This window comes from Canis lupus, chromosome 12, assembly GCF_011100685.1.
Source record: "Canis lupus familiaris isolate Mischka breed German Shepherd chromosome 12, alternate assembly UU_Cfam_GSD_1.0, whole genome shotgun sequence".
Classification (NCBI taxonomy): Eukaryota; Metazoa; Chordata; class Mammalia; order Carnivora; family Canidae; genus Canis; species Canis lupus.
Window position 1 is genome coordinate 20,472,824 of NC_049233.1, and position 19,889 is coordinate 20,492,712.

The 19,889-nt window shown below is 44.7% G+C and overlaps 1 long non-coding RNA gene across 8 annotated transcripts in view; it reads left to right on the plus strand.

The window, feature by feature from the left end:
* LOC106559541 overlaps positions 1–19,889 on the plus strand; it is a 79,529-nt gene that overhangs the window by 8,133 nt on the left and 51,507 nt on the right. The window contains exons 3-4 of one of the 8 annotated variants that reach the window (XR_005367858.1): positions 366–482; positions 601–7,156. The exons of 6 other annotated variants lie outside the window; for them this stretch is intronic. This is a non-coding gene — a long non-coding RNA (uncharacterized LOC106559541). Of the gene's footprint in view, positions 1–365; positions 7,157–19,889 lie in introns of those variants that run through there. One more of the 8 variants, XR_005367851.1, reaches the window with a different exon arrangement.

Here is a 19,889-nt window from a genome sequence, read left to right on the forward strand (position 1 = left end):
CCAGGGTGGCTCAGTGGTTAAGCGTCTGCTTCAGCTCAGGGTGTGATCCTGGAGTCCCTGGATCGAGTCCTACATCAGACTCCCTGCCTGGAACCTGCTTGTCCCTCTGCCTGTGTCTCTGCCTCTCTGTGTGTGTGTGTGTGTGTGTCTCATGAATAAATAAATAAAATCTTTAAAAAAAAATGAGAGAAGAGGAAAAGCGAGAGGAAGAAGGGAAACGTGAGAAGAAGAGAGACACGGGACAGTAAAGAGAGAGGGGGAAAGCACCCAGTGAGGCTGGCGATGGGCAGAGACAGGAAGGATCGGAATGATATTTGCAGCACAATGCTTCCAGTAATAACATCATCATTGTCTTGCCCGAACAGATGTGCAAGGACTCCATCTACTCATTATACAACATGAAAATGGAACACGTTGGTTTCTATCAGCCTCATCAGAAATCTTGGCAGATGCTGTCAGAAAGAACACACTACTTCTGAGATGTGATTTTTCAATAATGCAGACTGTACTTTTTGATTGGGGTTGGGAAAGAGAGGAAAGGGGAGTTGATTGTGCTTTTTTTTTTTTTTCCTTTTTAATTTTGAAATTATTCTTTTCCAGGAGGCTTTTCCTTAGACCCCACTGAGCTCCTCTGACTAGCCATGACCACACCACCAGTGGTCTGGGGCGGGCCAGCCATCTCGAGGCCACCCTAGAGCCCTGTGCCAAGGATCCATTCCTTTGAAACAGCCCCCTGTGTGCAGTGTTCAGGGCTCACCCTTGGTGGCTCTCACCTCCCTGGAGTCCAGCATTATTCATAGCTCCCAGTCTCCTCCACTCCACTTGGCCTCGACCTCTGTGTCCCTGTCTTGCATTAAGACATCTGAAGTGGGTGGTTCAAGCAAAGAGCATTTTGTTCCCAGCGGAACGAGGCTCAGGGAGACCGGCAGTGCCAGAGACAGGAGTGGGCACCATTCGTCATTCGACTAAAGCCTCGCAGTGTGCAAGCTCCCCACGACAAGCACCACCTTTCCCTGGGAAGGCGGCCAAGGCCTGGAGCCCTGTGTAGGAAATCCCCAGCGAGAGGCCCTTCCTGAGCGCCACAGAAAATGGTTCTTTTCAGAGACTGAGTCCCCTTCCTTTCTAGCTACAGGCCCACATCACGTCCCCCTTCCTGGCCTTTTGCAGCCCGTTCACATGCCAAGTGCTCCCGCCCCGGCGCCGCAGGGCTCCTGCGCCCCTTCCCTTTCCGAGCCACCCTCAACTGGCTTCCCCAGCCCTGGCAAAGCCTGCAGTCCCCACTTGGGCTGCCAGTGCTCCCTCCACCCCACATGAAAACTGTCCCATGCCCTGTCTCCACATCTCCAGAGGCTCCTCTTGCGTTGAACAGAAATGATTTGTTGACTTTACTAAATTAGCAAGGGGAGCAAATTCCACAGATGCCTCTTTGTTCCTGAGTCTCAAAGTTCAGACCTCTAGCTTGATGGCAGGACTGAGGTGGTGCCAGCAGCTTGAGAGTGCGCGAGAGAATGACAGCTGACAGTCCCTCTTGACAGGGCCATTACGAGCTGGCAGGCGGTGGTCCACGCCTCTCACAGCTTCATAATGTGATCTTCACGACAGCCCGCTCTCTGCAGCAGGTACTGTTGCTAGGCCTGCTTTACAGAGGAAGGAGCTGGGACGTGAGGCTAGCAAGAGTCAGACCCGGGTGTGCCTGGGGGATGGCACCCCTGCACCCATCCGACTACCTCTCCCGAAGTGTGCTGGGGAAGGGGAGCGGGAGACTTGGATTCTGGCCTCCTCCTGCCACTCTTTAGGTGGGTCACTTTGGGCCAGCCACATGCATTTTTCCAAATGTCCTTTCCTGATCAGAAAAATTATGGGAATGAGGTGATCCCCTAGGGCACTTCCACACAATGACATTCTCCCCCCCATTATAAAGGCACTCAGAAAGATCCCCAAATTCCTGGACTCGAGGCCAGCCCCAGGTAAAGGGATGATGTGGCTCTTCTTTGAGTGCATCCCCATCTGTAACAGAGCAAACACACTGCCCAGGTTAGGCAGCTGTTCCAGTCCAACTCTCTTGGGCAAGAGAGTGTGATACTTTACGCTTTGATATGAGATGGAGTCATAAATAGTCATAAATACTGTTGCAGATGCCAGGGGCCATATGATCACAGATGTCCTGCACCCCTGCCAGGATCCCTCAGTGACTGCCCTGTGCCTGCAGGAGGAAGCCTGCACTCTAGCTCGGCTTCCTCGAGGAGCTGCATGAGCACACTTTCACCTTCCCACCTTGACCTGTTATCTTCTCCAGAGACTCATGTGTACCTCCCCTGCCAATTTTGGCTGAGCTGACAGGATGTTAAGGGTTCATCCTTACCACTGGTGGAAGATTTGTAGCACCATACTCGATCGATTCAAAGGTGCACATTTTTCCTCTTTTTATTTTTTGAATATTTTTATTTATTTATTCATGAGAGACACACACACAGAGAGGCAGAGACCCAGGCAGAGGGAGAAACAGGCTTCCTGCAGGGAGCCCAATGTGGGACTCGATCCCAGGACCCCGGGATCATGACCTGAGCTAAAGGCAACCACTGAGCCACCCATCATTGTTTATTTGGCAGCACTTTTTCTTTCATGGTGGTTCACAAAATAATGATGTATCTTGCAGCCGAAGGCCTCTTAGATTTGATGAAGTATGGTGAGTAGCATTTTCCAGATCTGAGCTCTAGAAGCTCAGCCAGACACTGGCAACCTGTGTGCCCTTTTTCTGAGGCTTTTCCTCCCAATCAGGATGGGGTCCAGTATAATGGAGATGATCTTGGGGGGTTTCTAGGGCTCTCTAATTGTAGCCATGGGGGATATTCAAAGTGTTTCCTGACCAGACCAATCAGAACGAAGACAGCTGAAAACATCTGGCGTGTCTGTCCTGGAGTTTACCCAGTACCCACCCTGGCTCTAGTACTCCTTGCCATTGGCTCCAGATGTGCAGCCATTTTCTCTCCTCCTTAATTTTATGGGCACTTACCAGCACTCTCAGGGAACATGGCCTATCACCCAACCCCAGGGGACAATCCCTAACTGGATGAAGCCAGGCATGGTTATCCCAGTCTCCTTTGCTTTTATTGTTTTTAGGAGTGGGCATGTGTATTAATTTACCATTGCTGCCATAACAAATGACTAGAACTTTAGCTTAAAGCAACACAAATGTATTATATTTGTGTAGGTCAGAAGCCAAGTACAGATATCACTAGCCTAAAAATCAAGATGTCTACAAGACTGAGTTCCTTCCCAGAGGCTCTAGGGGAGAACTTGTTTCCTTGCTCTTTTGGGTATTGGCAGAATTTAGTTCCCTACAACTATAAGAATGAGGTCTCTGGCTGTCAGCTAGGAACCTCTATTAGGGTCGAGAGGCACCCTCCACCTTGGGACAAGTGACAAATCCTCCTCACATTGCCATCTCATCACCCAGCAGGGCTTGTGGGATTATATTGGGCACCCCAGATAATCCAGGATAGACTCCTCGTCTCAAGGTTCCACCCTTGGTCACATCTGCAAAGTTCCTATTGCCATGTAAGGCAACATGCTCACAGGCTGCAGGGACAAGAGCATGAGCATCTTAGGAGGTCATTGTTCAGCCTGCTACAGCAGGTGACGAACTCTGGCTGATGAGCTATAAAGGGGTACCGCTGGGCTTTTGGAGATATTGCTCCCTAACAAAAAGACAGACTTTGAGGAGGCTTGCCCTGCTCCCACTTGCTTTGTTTGAGACGGTGTGAGCTGCAGCAGCTACCTTAGCAGCATTAGGCATCAATGCCAACAATAAAAGTTGACACTGAGAACAGCAGTGAGAATATCAGAGTGAAAAGGAAAAGCTTGCCTTTGGATGGTAATGTTGAGCCATTGAAACTGCCTAGATCTCCTGCCTAGCTCCTGTTGACCCCTCTTGAAGGGCAGGGCAAGCCTCCTATATTTCTGGTTATGCCTGGTTAGTCGTTGATGAATAGATCTCCCATAGTCCATAACACTGCCTGCCAGGTTGTACCTCCTGGTTGAGATGATTGTCTGAATTATGCCTGAATTTGCAGCGCCCTCCAAACTTGATGGCTTAGATTGCTGGCTGCCCTCATGGCAGCTCTGTTTTTCAGGCCTGGTACCAGGCTTAGCTTTTCCCTCCTCGTTAATCTGCATGCTCGGGGTCACACCATACCTACATTCCATCCATCTTAGTGTTTCTGGTGTATCTTAATATCCAGATACACTAGGCTACTGGCCATTCCCGGACAAGTCCCTTCACCTTCATTCTCCTGTGCCATTCCTCCTGCTGCTCTCTCAATCAGAAATGCCCTTTCTATATCCATATATCTTTGCCATTATATCCTTACAACAATTTTATGAGGAGGTGCTATTATTCCCATCTGGCAAATGGTTAAAAAACATCAGGTAACTTATATTTAAGGGTACTGGCCAGTAAGTGGCAGAACTAGGATGCTACTGTAGGTCTTATGAACCTGAAAGCCCACATCTTTTCACTTGCTCCTACATTGGCATTTTAGAGGAGACACTGCTCAACTGAAGTCTTAAAAGGATTTGTCTCCCTCACTGCATTATAAGCATCTTGAGCGCAGGGGGTGAGTCATTCCTTAGTGACCCCAGAATCAGTGGTGTGCATGTCAAGGTTAACAACTGGCTCTGAGAGAGGATTGGGTAGGGAAGGAAAGCCCTAATTTATACTGTTTTTCGTGGGGAAAATTCTCCCATCGTGGCTGATCTTGAGCTTCCAATGTGACATTGCTGAACAAGGAGTTAGGAGAGATGTGTAGAAGCACACCATCAGATGATACTTCCACCACAAAGATAAAATATAGGTGAATAACCTCAAGAGGACAGAAAATGGTAAAAAGTAGTAAAATAATTAGGGAGTGAATGAATTTTGATTAGTTATTACCATTGTTTTATCTAATTTATTCTGTTTTAATCTTACGTAACTTAACCTTTAATAATTGTTATGTTTAATGATCAGCTTGCAAATTTCCTGAACGCTTAACAATGAGGTTTGAGGTTGGTTTGAGCTGGTTCTGGCACACCACCGCTAGAGTCTAGTATAAGGATTTGCTTTTTTTTTTTTTTTTTTTTTAAGATTCATTTATTCATTTAAGAGAGAGAGAGAAAAAAAATAAGGAGGAGGCAGGGGGAAAGGGAGAGGGAGAGAATCTTCAGCAGACTCCCCACTAAGACGGAGCCTGATGGAGGGCTCAATCTCATGGCCTGAGTCAAAATAGACACTCCACGGACTGAGCCACCCAGGTGCCCCAGATTTGCTTTTAATAGGCTCTGGAATGGTGATGAGGATGCTAATAAAAAGAACATGATTATCCATTAATGAGTTTTGAATAGAGTCTGATAACTCAAGCTGCAATGTTCTTCCTGTGTTTGAGAATTTCTTAGTTCCATTACTCAGACTTCACCAAAAGCCCAACAAATAAAAACTAGCTGACAGTAGAGATCAAAGAATAGCCAAGGCTCCCACTAAGGGCTGTGAAGACTGAACTCTGCCCAGTGTCAGGGTGGGGCGCTATGACTGCTTCCAGTTCCAAAGGGTCTGTGTGGACTGGGCTTGAGCAAGCCTCTGGAGTTATCACTGTCTCCTCACTTCACTCACTTCCCTCTGGCCACGCCCACAACAAGAGCTGTCCTGGACAAAAAGCACCAAGTCAAATTAGCACTTAGTTACATTCAAGAAAGTTCACTCTCTCAGGAAGTAGGGAGCCTAAAATGAAAAGGAAACTACATTGCAGCTCGCCAAGAAGTCCTGCCTTTCACTGTCTTAAACTTTTGTCATGGGTGCAAGGCTGATGTCACTGGAAACTGGAGTGGGCAGGATCAGCTTAGGGAGGGAGACCGACAGCTGGTGAATCAGCTGTGCTGCATTACACTCTGCACTCTCCTCGTCCTGGCTCAGGGATTGTACCATATATGGACTCAGCCTCATGAAGGCAGTCCCACTGATTTGCATTGGAGCGCCCTTAAAACTGCCTTTAGGGATTAGGTCATTGTTACCAGGAAAAGGGAGACCCCAGCAAGGTTGGTCAACATGAAGAAATCAGGCCCAATTGTGGTCTGGCAAGGGAAGGCTGAGAAGAGGGGCAGCCCCATCCAGCCACACAGCTCTGGGGAATGAAGGACAGAGCCTGAGAAAGCAGTGGGAGTGACTCTTAGCAGTGGTTGCAAGGGGGAGGGATTGGGCACAGGACCAGCCTACTTCTGTAGACTCCATTCTGCCTCTGGGCGGCCTGGGGCTGCAGGAGCTTTATCCTGAGGCTGACTCAGACCAGAGGAATAACTCCCAAATTTCAGATGTGAGACACAGCTTCCCTGCTTGTGGGTGAAGGTGGCTGTGATGCTGCTGAATGTACAGGAGCCCCACTGATGAAGTGAGGGACAGTCCAGGCTCTGAGTTATTCTGGAACTGAGAGGGGTTCACCCAGGTAGAACACAGCTTGTTAACCTCCAGCCCCCATTCCATCCATCCAGACTGGGGTAGCCCAGTGTGACACAGAGAGGCGGTGGGAATCCAGGGAAACAGGAAAGGAAAAGGAGGTCGGGGAGTGATCTTGGAAAGTGGCTTTTAATAGATGGCCAGGAAATTGGATCCAATTTGTAAAGATTAACCAACTTTTTTCATTGTTGTTTCAGCAATCTGTGTGCTTTAGCTTTGTTTTTTAAGGACCAGCTTGAGTCATTTCATGACACCTCTCTCTCTCCGTATACCCCCTGATTTTGTTCAAAAGAGCAGAGCTGTGGAATAATCTAGCGCTGTGAGAAGGAACTACTCCATATGCAAAACACAGACAAATCTCACAAACGTAATGTGGAATGAAAGAAGGCAGACACAAAAGAGTACTGTGAAATCCCATTTATATCAAGCTCAGAAACAGGCAAAACCAATATGCGATGTTAGAAGTCAGGATAGTGGTTCCTTTGTTGGTGCTAGCCACTGGGAGGGGCAAGAGGGCTTCAGGGGTGCTGGTGATGTACTAATTCTTTGTCTGGGTGCTGCTTACATGGATGGAAATACCCTGAGCTGTCCATACACATTTCTGTATGCATGTTATATCTCAATCAAGCTTCCTAAAAAAAAAAAAAAAAAGAAAATCACAGGAAGAATAAATTCCTGTGTGCCAACCAAAAGGAAGCCTCTGAGGGTTGATGTAACAGAATGGCACTCCCTGAGGGCTAAGAGTCAGAACACTCCATTTCCAATCACACTCTGTTATCCACTGCTGGAAGGGTCTAGGAGGCTTAGCTCCCCTGCATCTCACTCTCTGTGCTGCAGAACAAATGGGTTTTAATCAATTACAGGAGCTCAGAGAGATTCCCCTTTCTTACCTGTTCAGCAGAGATGGAATATAATTTAATGCTCATTTTGCCTCTCATGTGATCTTCTTATAAAGGAATGATCCCCAAGCTCGGTGAGATCACAGATCGATTACTACAATGTCAAATCGTGCACACACAGATGTGCACACACACATGTGCACACCTAGGGATATGTGGCCTCTCTCTGTTTCCTTTTACCCATCATCAACCTTGACTTTCTCATACATATCCTCCTTCCCCTTCATCCCCACCTTCTTTGGTCTTATCATTTCTTTGATTCCTTTCCTAGGACTGCCCTATAATGTACCACTGACTGGATGGCTTAGAATAACAGAAAATTTTTGTCTCGCAATGATGGGCGCTAGAAGTTCCAAAATCAAGTGTTGGCAGAGCCATACTGCCTCTGAAGGCACTGAAGGATCTTCTTCCTGTCTCCTAGCTTCTGATAGCCTCAGGCGTTCCTTGGCTTGGTGCTGATCAATCTAATCCTCTATGTTCATGTGATGTTCTCCTGTGACTTCCCTCACGTGACCTTCCCTCTGTGCTTCTCTGTGTCTGTGTGACACTGGTCATATTGGGTTAGGGCTCACCTGAATGACCTCATTTTAACTTGATGACCCCATTTCCAAATACAGTCACTTTCTGAGGTCCTAGAGACTAGGACTTCAACATATATTTGGGGTTGGGGGGACACTATTCAACTCACAACAGCCAGCAATTAAAAGGCTTCAGGAAACCCTAAAGTAGCACCCCAACTCCATGTCCTGCCAGGATAGGTTAAGAATCCCAAATCCCAGTTGAAGACCAAATATCAAGAGACTTGGACAAATATATAGTGATATTAGCCTATGTTTGTATAGTGCTTCCCACTTCCAAAGCCCTTTCCTAATTATTAGACCATTTGATTTTTTCACAGTAAGAAAGTCAGAGCTGCAGGCTCTGAGGCTAGACTGCTTGGGTTGGGACCTTAGCTCCTTCTGTTTTAGCTGTTTGACCGCGGAGCACATTGCCTCTACACCTCAAAAAGGGATGTGGTGACAATCAAGTGAATTAGCATACATACTTACAATACCACCTGGTATGCATTTAGCATTGATAAATGCTAGCTACTAAAACAAGGAGCCAGATAGCGTCATCCTACATCCTACAGATGAAGAACCTAGAGAGCACACAAGGCTAATTCAAAGCAGATCCAGAACTAGACTCAGGTCTTCTGAGATGTAGCACAGACTTGTTATCTGGCATGACTTGCTGTCCATTTTTAGGTAAAAATAGCAACAATGACAGCTACCTTTTACTGAGCACTTACTAAGCACTAGGCACTGTGTTGTTTTATATTCATTTATATTCAACATCTCTCTTAATCCTCATAATGACCTATGAGGCAGGTATTGCCCCCATTTTAGAAAGGTGCAAAGCGAGGCCTAAAATTTTAGGAAGCAAAGTTGGATCACCCAGCTAGTGATGAAGAACTAGGATTTGAATCCTAGTCCCTGCAAGGCCAAGGCCAAGTTTTCAACCACTTACGCTCTCCTCTGGAAAGAAAACCAGCATAGTTGCTGGCTTTATATACAACCAGGGATTGCCAGGATGGACAGGGTGATGCTTGTAAGTTCCCCAAGGGTCAAGAAGAAGCCATTCTTAACCATCCTTCTCCCTTCCCCCTGCTGCTGCAGGCACTGCACTTCAAAAAGTGTCCTAGATCCTCAATGGAAATTTGCAGATCAGTCCCTAGGAGCTAAGGAAGCCTAGCATCGGAGTGAAGAGGAACCAGAGGAGTGTTGGACAGCCAAGCCAGAGGGATTGTTAGGTGCTACCCAAAAGACAGGGGAGACCTCAATGCCAGAACCCAGAGGGAGCCGTGGTGCCCAGGCACAATGGGTTTGTGACACCTCTCAGGTCTGTGAAAGGAGGGGGAATGACTTGACATGAGTGCAACTAGTTGGAGAAGGGGAGTACTGCTCCCCCCAGATGGCTTCAGATGGCTGCTCAGAAACACCTGCCTGGTTTGGAAAGGCCTAAGGAAAGCAGCCCTTAGGAGGGCTCTGCCCAGGAAGGCCCCACATCCATCCCGATGCCCACATATGGTTGTGGCTAGCAGCCCAGACAGACACTACTGTTTTGGCTTCTGTCATTTCCTTTTCTCCCTCTATCGGCAGTACTGTACTCGGAGTCCTTGATCTCAGCTAGCCTGATTAGGGTCCTCAGGATCCCAGCACCCTGCATGTGCCTCCTGGGGCCCCCTAGTGGATGAGCAAAGGTTACATGAATCATTTGAGTCATAAAATAAGGCAGGTGCGGTTGTAAAGAAGGGGGAGGAGGAGGAAGAAAAAAATCATGGTGGGTTTTTCCCCAACAGAACTTAAGGATCTCTGTTGTGAATCTCTCTCTTGTCCCAGCCTGGGTGAATGATTTACTATGACTTCAGGAGCCACACAAACACAAGCTCTGACCCTGGAATGGACTTGGAGGGGGGCAGGCAACGTAGAGGGCTGGCCTCTTCCCTTGACTTACATTAGGAGCACCCCACAACTATCAGGGTATTTAGAAAGTAACACATTTAGAGTTTTCCCAGAAGAATGTGAGCTGTGCCCTGAGGAAAAGGTGTTTACTCCCATGGAGGTGGGATTTTTATTGCTGGTTTCAACATCAAGGAGGTGTGAAAGTTACGGACAAATCCTGACAATCAATACCACCTGAGGAAGGCCAGAAGGCGGGGGGCACGGGCCAGTGTTTCTCAAACGTAAGGTGCACAGCTCAGAAGCACCTGGGAATCTTGTGGAAAGGCACATTCTCAATCAGTAGGTCTGGGGTGGGGCCTAAGAGCCTGTATTCTCAACATGCCCCTGCTGCTTGCCGGAGGACCACTCTGAGCTAAGAAATAACACCGGCACTTTTCTTGGCATCCTCTTCCATACACACCTCCCTTCACCAAAAACAAAATAAAACGAAACAGGGAGACTGCATTGTCTAGAAGAGTCTTACATAATTCCAGGTAATTGGGAAGGGACTGCCATACTGTATTTAGAATTTCAATCAGCTCCCTCTCTGGCCAAGAACGGGCTTATTCTTGATCAGGTCAGAGGGTCAGGCAAAGGATGAAGAAAGTTCCATGGAGGGACACCTGGGTGGCTCAGTGGTTGAGGGTCTGCCTTTGGTTCAGGTCGTGATCCCGGGGTCCTGGGATCGCAGGGAGCCTGCTTCTCCCTCTGCCAATGTCTCTGCCTCTCTCTGTGTGTCCCTCATGAATAAATAAATAAATCTTAAAAAAAAAAAGTTCCATGGAATCTTGGGCAATTGTATAGAATAAGCAGAAACTACAGTATTACAACTACTGTTTTTGCTTTAAAATATATTCTTAAAGGTGGCATAAAAAATAGTAGAAAACATAATTAAAGGCAAATTTTGCTTGTTCTTTGTGTCTTCCTGTATTTCCCAAATTTTCTACAAACCAACCTATATTGCTTTTTTTTTTTTTTAAAGCTTAACTTGAAACATCCTGTATTATTGAAGTTTATAGGCCTTTTCCCTGGTGCTAGGAACCAAAACAGAATCTGATATTGTACATACAGGTACATTCTGCAGATAACTAAACCTTTGGGATAGGGGATGACAAGAATCATCTGGTGTTTAGGAGATGAAGTGGGCAGGGCACATCATCAGTGAACCACTATTTAGCATGGAAAGGAGCATAGAGAAGGCTTATGAGGAGTACCCAGTCTCTGCCTCCTGAGGTCGTGCTGACCTCTTGCTGGCCTAATGTCTGATTTATTTTAGTTTCTATGGCTCTGAGCAAGGCCAATTTGCACAAATGGTGGTCTGGCATCTTGATCCGTGTTTACAAATCAATGAACAGACTACCTAAATCAATGAACTCTGATCTTGTGCATTTTGTAGATGAGAAAAAGCAAGTTGGACAGAGGAAGATTGCAGAGGGTGGAAGTAATCATGGAAATGGAAACTTCATAACTCAGTTTCCCACCCCATGGCATTTCCTTTAAATCAGGGATTCCCAATCTTCAGAATCGCTAGGGCAGGATAACTTTGGATAAACACAGTCCTTCCTTATCAGCATGGTGCTTTGTGTACAGTGGGTGCTCAGTTTTTGAATACACTAATGTTTCTTTCATAATGATCTGAGACATAGAGCACAGAGCACTTTAGGAAATGGCTATCTTTTCCCACTGGTAGCAATAAGCTTTGAGAAGAGGTTTGCATAGGCAGTCACCCAAAAGCTATCTGTTAAATGGAATAAAAGATCATTGAAGCAACAAGATTTAAGAGGACTGAAATAACAGAACAGATTTCTAAGAAATGGGAAAAGAAACGACTCTAAATGTAGCAATACTCTTTTCTATTTAAACATGTAAGTTTGCTTTATTGTTTGAAGAATGTGATTTTTAAGGTTTGAAGAAATAAAATTCCAGGAGGGCCCATTCCTTGGTCTCTCCACCTACTATTTGGGAGTGAAGACTGGACTTATGTTGGCATCTTGGCTGATCTCTTGCCTGCTTGGTGCCAGTCTCACTCAGGTTTGAGTATTCTTTATCCTTCATGCTTTGGCTGCAAAGGTAAATGTAAGCACATTTTGTTCTTTTTGTCTCCATTTTTTTTTAAGATTTATTTATTTATGATAGACATAGAGAGAGAGAGAGGGGCAGAGACACAGGAGGAGGGAGAAGCAGGCTCCATGCGGGGAGCCCGTCGTGGGACTCAATCCCGGGACTCGATCCCGGGACTCCAGGATCGCGCCCTGGGCCAAAGGCAGGCGCTAAACCGCTGAGCCACCCAGGGATCCCCCTGTCTCCATTCTTTATTCCTCTAGATCCTTTATTCCCTTGACCATGACCCTTCCCACCAGAGTTCCGGTATTTTCATAGCTTCTCTAGAAAAAAGGGAAAACTCCTTTATACAGAGGTACAAACAACTGATAATGACTTAGACTAGCACAGATAGGTTCTATTCTAGACCAAGTCAAGAACAGACAAAATTTATTCCCTAAGGATCTGCTTGATTAGTTTTGATCCTCTGCAGTGTCAAGATGTCCCTGGCTTCAAGGGCACCTTTCTGAAGCTCTCTATCTGCTCAGAAAAGGCTCCCTACATGCAACGTTGCCCTGACTCCTACACCATCTCCTTCTCACCATCCCACCAAAACTAACCCAACCTTCCTGCCTTCATCATAAATTGACCAGATATACCAATAGATCCTCTTGTTAGTGAGAACAAGAAGCAAGTCCATTTTTGAGATGGTAGACCAACCCTGCGCTTTGGCCCAGGGGCCCAATAAAGATTGATGACAGATGAGTTAAGTTGTGGCCTAGACAGTCTTGTCTTGATTCCAAAGCACATTTCCCCAGCCCTATGGGCATCAGTGACTCACCTGAAGACTTAGAGGATCGGTTTGCTCCCTTAGTAAAGCAGATAAGATGAAAACACAAAGTGGTATTTGCTGGGGTAGATCACTGCCCTTTCAGTATGTTTGCATTGTCTACTTCTGATCCAAGGTCCCTGGCTGAGCAAACTGATACGTGACCAATTACATTTCCACTGCAATGGATTCGGCACATACCCAAAGCTTCTGTCATAATAAAGTGCACTCCCTGAGTGCCTTGCTAATGGTAAGTGGGCTTTGCAGCATACATACCACGTTGCAAGAACCAGAAGACTAGATGTGGGTCTCGGCACCCCTTTTCCTGGGGAAGAACCAATCCCGAATCCCAAGTTTACCACATCTTACCACTATTCTACACTAACCTCCAGAATTATTTATGAAAAGCAGTCTGTTGTAGAGAAAAGCAGCTGGGAAGACTCTTAGACACCCTGATTTCGGGAGTGTGCCAGCACTAGCAGCTAATGAAAACAGTGCTTCATTCATTTGCTGTTGAGGGAGCATGAGCTGGAGTTCTCAGACCCAGGGCACAAAAATATGACCTTGAGAAGGGAACTCTCCATCAGCAGGAGACAAGTCTGTCATCTGTGTCATACCAGGCTGCAGTGGGGACTAGGTCTCCATAGGACAACATAGGTTAGTGGCTTGGTCAGGAGGGCCACATAACCCCTAGAACTTTCTGGGGGATCCTCTTAACCAACAGTCACCCAGATCTGATTCATTCTCAGTTCATTGAAGGCTACTGACAGGAATGGGTCTCTCAGTCTAACTGAGGATGTTAGACTGGGGCAATTGGAGAAATCTGTTCCTGGAATGTCTGCTTGTTTAGGGTGGGGGTGTACCATCAACTTTCTGATCTGAGAGTAAACGTGATGAACTAAAAAAGACTCTTGGAAGTGTAAGCTACAGGCAAACATAAAGTTACCAGTTTACCTCTTAAATATTTGTCAGCCTAAACTTACTTATCTTGAGAGGCCATAGAGCACGGTGATGAAACCCACAGTTTTTGGCACCAAACAGATCTGGGTCTGAATTCCAACTGTACTCACCATGTGGTCTTATGCAAGTTACTTAACTTTTCTAAGTCTCACTTCCCTTATCAGTAAAATGGAGATGATGATAATAAAACAGTACCTTCCAAATAGAGTTACTATGAAGATTGAATGAGCCAATGCAATCAAAGTGGTAGCACAGAGCATTATTTAGTAAGTGCTTAATATGTGTCAGCCCTAATCTTGGGAATATGAAAGCTCATCATTTCTTGGTAAAAGTCAGGTTTGTTTAGATATAATTTACATGCAATCAAATCCACCCCTTTTGGTATACATTTCTGCAAGTTTTATCAAATACATGCAATCATGTAACCACTACCACAATTGAGATACATCACCCCCAAAAGTTCCTTTGTGCCCTTCTCCCCAGCCCTAACCCTAGGCAGTACTCATCTGTTTGCTGTCCCTATAGTTCACCTTTTCCTGAATGTCGTATAAATAGAATCACACAATAAATAGCAGAAAGCTCATCATTTTTAAAGGCTGACACATGTGGCATCCAATGAATTTCTAAGTATATTTAAAGAATCAAGTTACAATGTTCATTCCAAATCAGATGATATATTTCCTGTTGACTTACAGAAGAGGTATATTATTTCAAAACGCCTCCTGAATTAGTCCCTTTATGGGTAAGTGGATCTTTCTCATATGCTCTCTTATCAGTCATTACATCTCAACCTTGAGGCTAGAGTTGGCAAGGACGAGGATAGGGCATAAGGAGATCTCAGGTATACAAAAAGGCGAAATAAAACTTCTTACCTGAATGAATAGTGGGAAGAGGAGCTAGAGTCACTTGAGGCAGGAAGTCAATTATATGGTTCTCCATCTTTCTATTTTAAGGGATGTCTTGGGGCTTATAGAGAGTAATGCCAAGGGCAGGGGCTTTGTGTGTGTTTGTGTGTTTTTTCAATTTATGCCTTAGACTCTGGGATGAGCTTGCCTTGCAACCTGTCCTGCACCAAGCATAGGAGATAACCACTCTTAAGTAAACTTGGTGGCACAGTAACTGTCTCTGTTTCCACATGGTACAGAGGGGCTCCTGAAGTTCCTTCATGGAGTGAGAGGGAAGAAAGTAGCTGAGTTGAGAATGGCCCACAGTCACAAGGGGAAATGACTCATAGCAGACAGCATGGGCTAATTACCTAGACCAGGAGCTAGATAGAAGACAGCTTTGAAGGGTTTAACACTAACAAGAGCCTGGAAAACCAAGGTAGCCAGGAATCACTCCCACATCCTGGCCAAGAGGCCAGTTGTTGAAGCACACCCACAGTCGACTTAGCTATGTGCAAAGGTTAGGAGGGAGGCAGTGGGCAATGGTGAGGATCGGAGCATCCAGGGACACTTCCTGGATTCCAAACCTCTCTTCTCTACTCCCATGATAATTCAGTCCATACACCTCTCCCCATAATCCCAGTTTGTGGAAGCACAGGAGAAGGCAAGGACACTGGCAAGACTAAGCCTTTTTCTTCAAGCACTGTTTGAATTGTTGCAGGGGACTAAGGTGACTCAGTGGGTGAGGGCTTGTGAGAAACTCATGAGCTGTTTTCTCAGCCCACTTGAGCATAAGGTGTGTGCCTCTGCAGCCCCAGTACATTGCCATTACAATTTCATAGATACTTTATCTTCATTTTTGATCTATTACCTCTTGGCCATGGCCCCTAATAGCACAGCTTTAAGACTCTTGGTCTTAGAATATTATTCAGCCATAAAACAGAACGAAATCTTGCCATTTGCATCAACATGGATGGATTTAGAGAACATAATGCTAAGTGAATAAGTCAGTCAGAGAAGACAAATACCGTATGATTTCACTTGTATGTGCAATTTAAGAAGCAAAACAAATGAACAAAGGAAAAATGAGATAAATCAAAAAACAGATTTTTTTTTTTTTTTTTTTTTTTATTCATAGAGACAGAGAGAGAGAGGCAGAGACACAGGCAGAGGGAGAAGCAGGCACCATACAGAGAGCCTGACTTGGGACTCCATCTGGGGTCTCCAGGATCACGCCCTGGGCTGCAGGCGGCGCTACACCGCTGCACCACCCGGGCTGCCCAAAAAACAGATTCTTAACTATAGAGAATAAGCTGACGGTTGCCAGAGGGGAAGTGAGTGGAGATATGGGTGAAATAGGTGAAGGGAATTAAGAATACACTTATCATGGTTGAGCACTGAGTAATGTAGAGAATTGATGAATCACTATATAGTACACTTGAAACTAATATAACACTGTATGTTAATTATGCTGGAATTTCAAAAGTTAAAAAATAGCATCTTGGTCTGCAACTTCTACACAAACCGGACATTTTAAGGAATAATGCAATGCATCCCTCTGTAAATAATGATATTATTTTATTTTGTTTTTTAAAGATTTATTTATTTACTTTTGATGGAGAGTGTACGGGGAGGGGCAGTGGCAGAGGGTGAGAGAGAATCTTCAAGCAGACTCCCTGCTGAACATGGAGGCTGATGTAGGGCTTGATCTCACAACCTGGAAATCATGACCTGTGCCAAAAACAAGAGTCTGACACTTAACTGACTAAGCTACCCAGGTGCCCCAATAATGATTTTTAAAAGCTTGTAACTCAGGCTTTCAAGTTAGTTAAGTGTCTGCCTTTGGCTCAAGTCATGATCTCCAGGTTGCAGGATTGAGCCGCATGTCAGGCTTCCTAGTCAGCAGAGAGTCTGCTTTTCTCTTTCTCTCTTTTTCTCTCTCTGCCCATCTCCTTCCGCTTATGCTCACTCTCTCGCTCTCTCAAATAAATTAATTAATTAAATATTGAAAAAAAAAGTTCGTAACTCAAATAAGCACTCTATAACTCATCTTTAAGTTCAAGATTTTACATTCCGATTTCTTCAAATTTCTCCCTTTCTCTTTGGATACACACAAATGTACATCATGCCATTAGATGCATTTATGCATTTCCAGAAAGCAAACATGAGCTTTTTATAATGAGCAATTGTAATAGGATTTGGCTTCTAGGAGAAGATTAAGAAAATGATTATAAAAAATAGGAAGAACAAATGCCCTTTATGTGAGAGCAAATAAACTCTAAATGTTAGAGCAGGTTACAATGCCTCAGTGATAAAGTAATTAGTAGTTCCTACTGAAACAAGCTTAACCCAAGGGAAATTTCATAACCAACTATATTTCTCATGTATAACTGGGCAGGAAAAATACGAGATTTAAGAAAGTAAAAAAGGAACTTCTTTGTAGGCCTCCATTAAAACTGGACATTGGAACATGAATGCACTCCAAAGTATATCTATTTTTTTTTCACTCTGAAGTGAGGAAACCAATCTATGAAAAAGGTGAGAGTCAGCATTCTGAAATGCATTGGAAAATTACAAATTATGAAAGCTATTGATAAAGTTGGTATTTATAGCTCTATCAAGGATTTTATATTATTTACATCTGGATTGTAGACACAATCAAAGCCCACTAACCTATTCCAATTTATTAATGCTGTTTCCATTTTTGGTGTCAAATACATATGAGACAAAGATACTCTGAGAGGGTCACTTGGATCAATTTAAAATATAGCCACTTAAAATAAAGGCCTCCTAAGCCAGACTGTATGTTTTGATATAAATTGCATCCAAACTGGTATCACTGAGGATGTACCTTTACTACTCATCTACAAATACACATTCCTGTGAATGAAAGCAGTTTGAGAAACATGCCCCTGGGCATATAGAATGTCCACTCAACTGGTGAGTTTCTGATTCCAAAAACTTTGGAAGAATTTTCCCCAAAACCCCTCCTTTGGTTTCTATGGTTGAGAGAAACATAATCACATAGGAAGCATTGACAATTGCCTCTGTCTTAGCACATCAGTCCACTTCCTCCCCACCCCGGTCTTAACTTCCCCTTCCTTTAGTGAGGTCTTATGTTTTATCCATTCACTTATTAATCTTTTTACTTATTTGTCTTATTAGTTATCTATTGTTGTGTAAGAAATTACCCCCCTACAAGACTTAGTGGCTTAACACTACACACATTTATCACTTCGTAGTTTCTGAGGACCAGGAATTGAGGCATGCTTAGGTGGGTCCTCTGCTTCAGGTTCTCTCACAAGGCTGTAATCAAGGTATTGACCAAGGCAGGGATGTCATCCAAAGGTTGACAGGGGGAAGCATCCGCTCCCTAGCTCATGTGATTGTTTGTAGGATTCTATTCCTTGAGCTTTTCCAATGAGCTTGCTTCACCAAAGCATGTACAGGGGGAAGGTAATCAGCAAAATGGAAGTTACCATCTTTTGCAACCTCATAATGGAAATCACATACCCTCAACAGTGCTGAATTCTATAGGTTTGAAGCAAGCTACTCCAAGTAAAGAGATGACACAGTCTGTGAATAGTAGCAGGTACAGATAATTGGAGCCATTTTAGAGGTTGCCAATTTATTAAGAATTTGTTGAGCTCACCCTAGGTATTGGACACTGTACTAGGTGCAGATAATATTGTGGTGAACTTCCTTCTCTCAGAACTTACAACCCATTTGGGGGGTAAGGAGCATCCTTGAATAGATTATTGCAATTGTGATAAGCCCACTACATTAGAAATACAGGGAATAAAGGATCCACTCTGGTCTAGGCTGAGGGAGGTAGGATATCAGAAAGGGACATTTCAGTAGAAACTCAAAGAAGGACTGGCCCAGAAAAGGAGAGGAGGAAGGAAGTTTTCCAAGCAGAGGGAATGGACTATGCAAAGATCTTGAGGCCAGAAAGATCGTGTTGTATTAGAGGGAGGAGTAGCTGGCATACAGAGTGAAACAGTGGGAAGAGCAAGAGAAGGAAATAGGGCCTTGTCTGCTATATTAAGGAGGTTGGTCCACAGCCAATGACCAAAGGGAAACTCTTGAGAAGTGATTCAGAAGATCTCTTTGGCCACCTTTCTCCTTCTACAGGTCTTCTCTCTACTGGCCTAGAGTCAGCCTTGAGTGGCCTGATTCCTCTTTAATCCTGTAACAATCTCCAGCTGATACTGTATCATATGGTCCTAAAGCTTTCTTTTTCCACCCCCAGGATTGTTCTGGCACTTTTTAAACTGTTTTCAAACAAAACCACACGTAAACTCCCTATTATTTAAAAGAGCTAAAAGCAGAATCACTAGGATCAAAGACAGCTACAGGAGGAGAAGGGACACTTGGCAGTGCTCTCCCCCACATTCCCATGGGGGCCCCCAAAACACCTGTGTGGAGTTCCAGGACTCCAGTTTGAGAAACATACCCCTGGGCCACAACTCTATCAACTATTATTCCCAAGGACTCATTCTTTCTATAAACTTTTATTGAATCTTTATGACATATTAGACATGTAGTAGGCACTGGGAATAGAAAGAGATTAAGATATCTCTTCTCTCTTCCCTCCATGAATTCATTGTCTAAAGAGGGATTCCCGTGGTTGAATGACTCATTGCATTACCATGTGATATGCAATTATGGAGGGTTGGGCAGGGAATTGTGGTGGATCAGAGGGGACACAGTCAAGGGAAGACTTCAAGAGGAGATGAAGCTTGAGGGAAAAGGAGTTTGCAGTTGAACAAGAGGCCAGGTGGTACCCATCTCTGAAGATTTGCTCTTTATCTGAATTCACTTCCTTCACTCTGCCTATGTCAGACACCTCACTGTCTAGATGGGGGCCCTTTCTCAATATGCCAAAATAACTGCCCTAGGCTTTAAGTAGAAAGGCCTGATCGATCTCTCAGGTTCTATAATAACATAGTGTTAGAGAGCTTGCATTGGATTTTTAATTTCTCAGGGTTTCTGGATTAGAATAGAAGATGAGCAACTTTACACAGTTCTATACCTCAAATTGTCTTTTTCCCTTTACAGAAGGAGGGGCCAAGCAGAGAACACTCTTTGTATCCCATCTCAGTGTTTCCTCCCTACCAAGGTTCTGTGCAGAAAGGGGAGCAGCAGCCTTTGACCTCCGGTCTGATTTCAGAGTCTTAGGCTAGGATCACCCATCAGGTCTAGCATGTTCTGTTGGTTTCAGAGGTCCTCCCCGATTTGTCTCAACAATCCCGAATTCTAGGGTGAGATGGCTAGCATTTGCTCATTATTTAATTATCCAGGGATTTG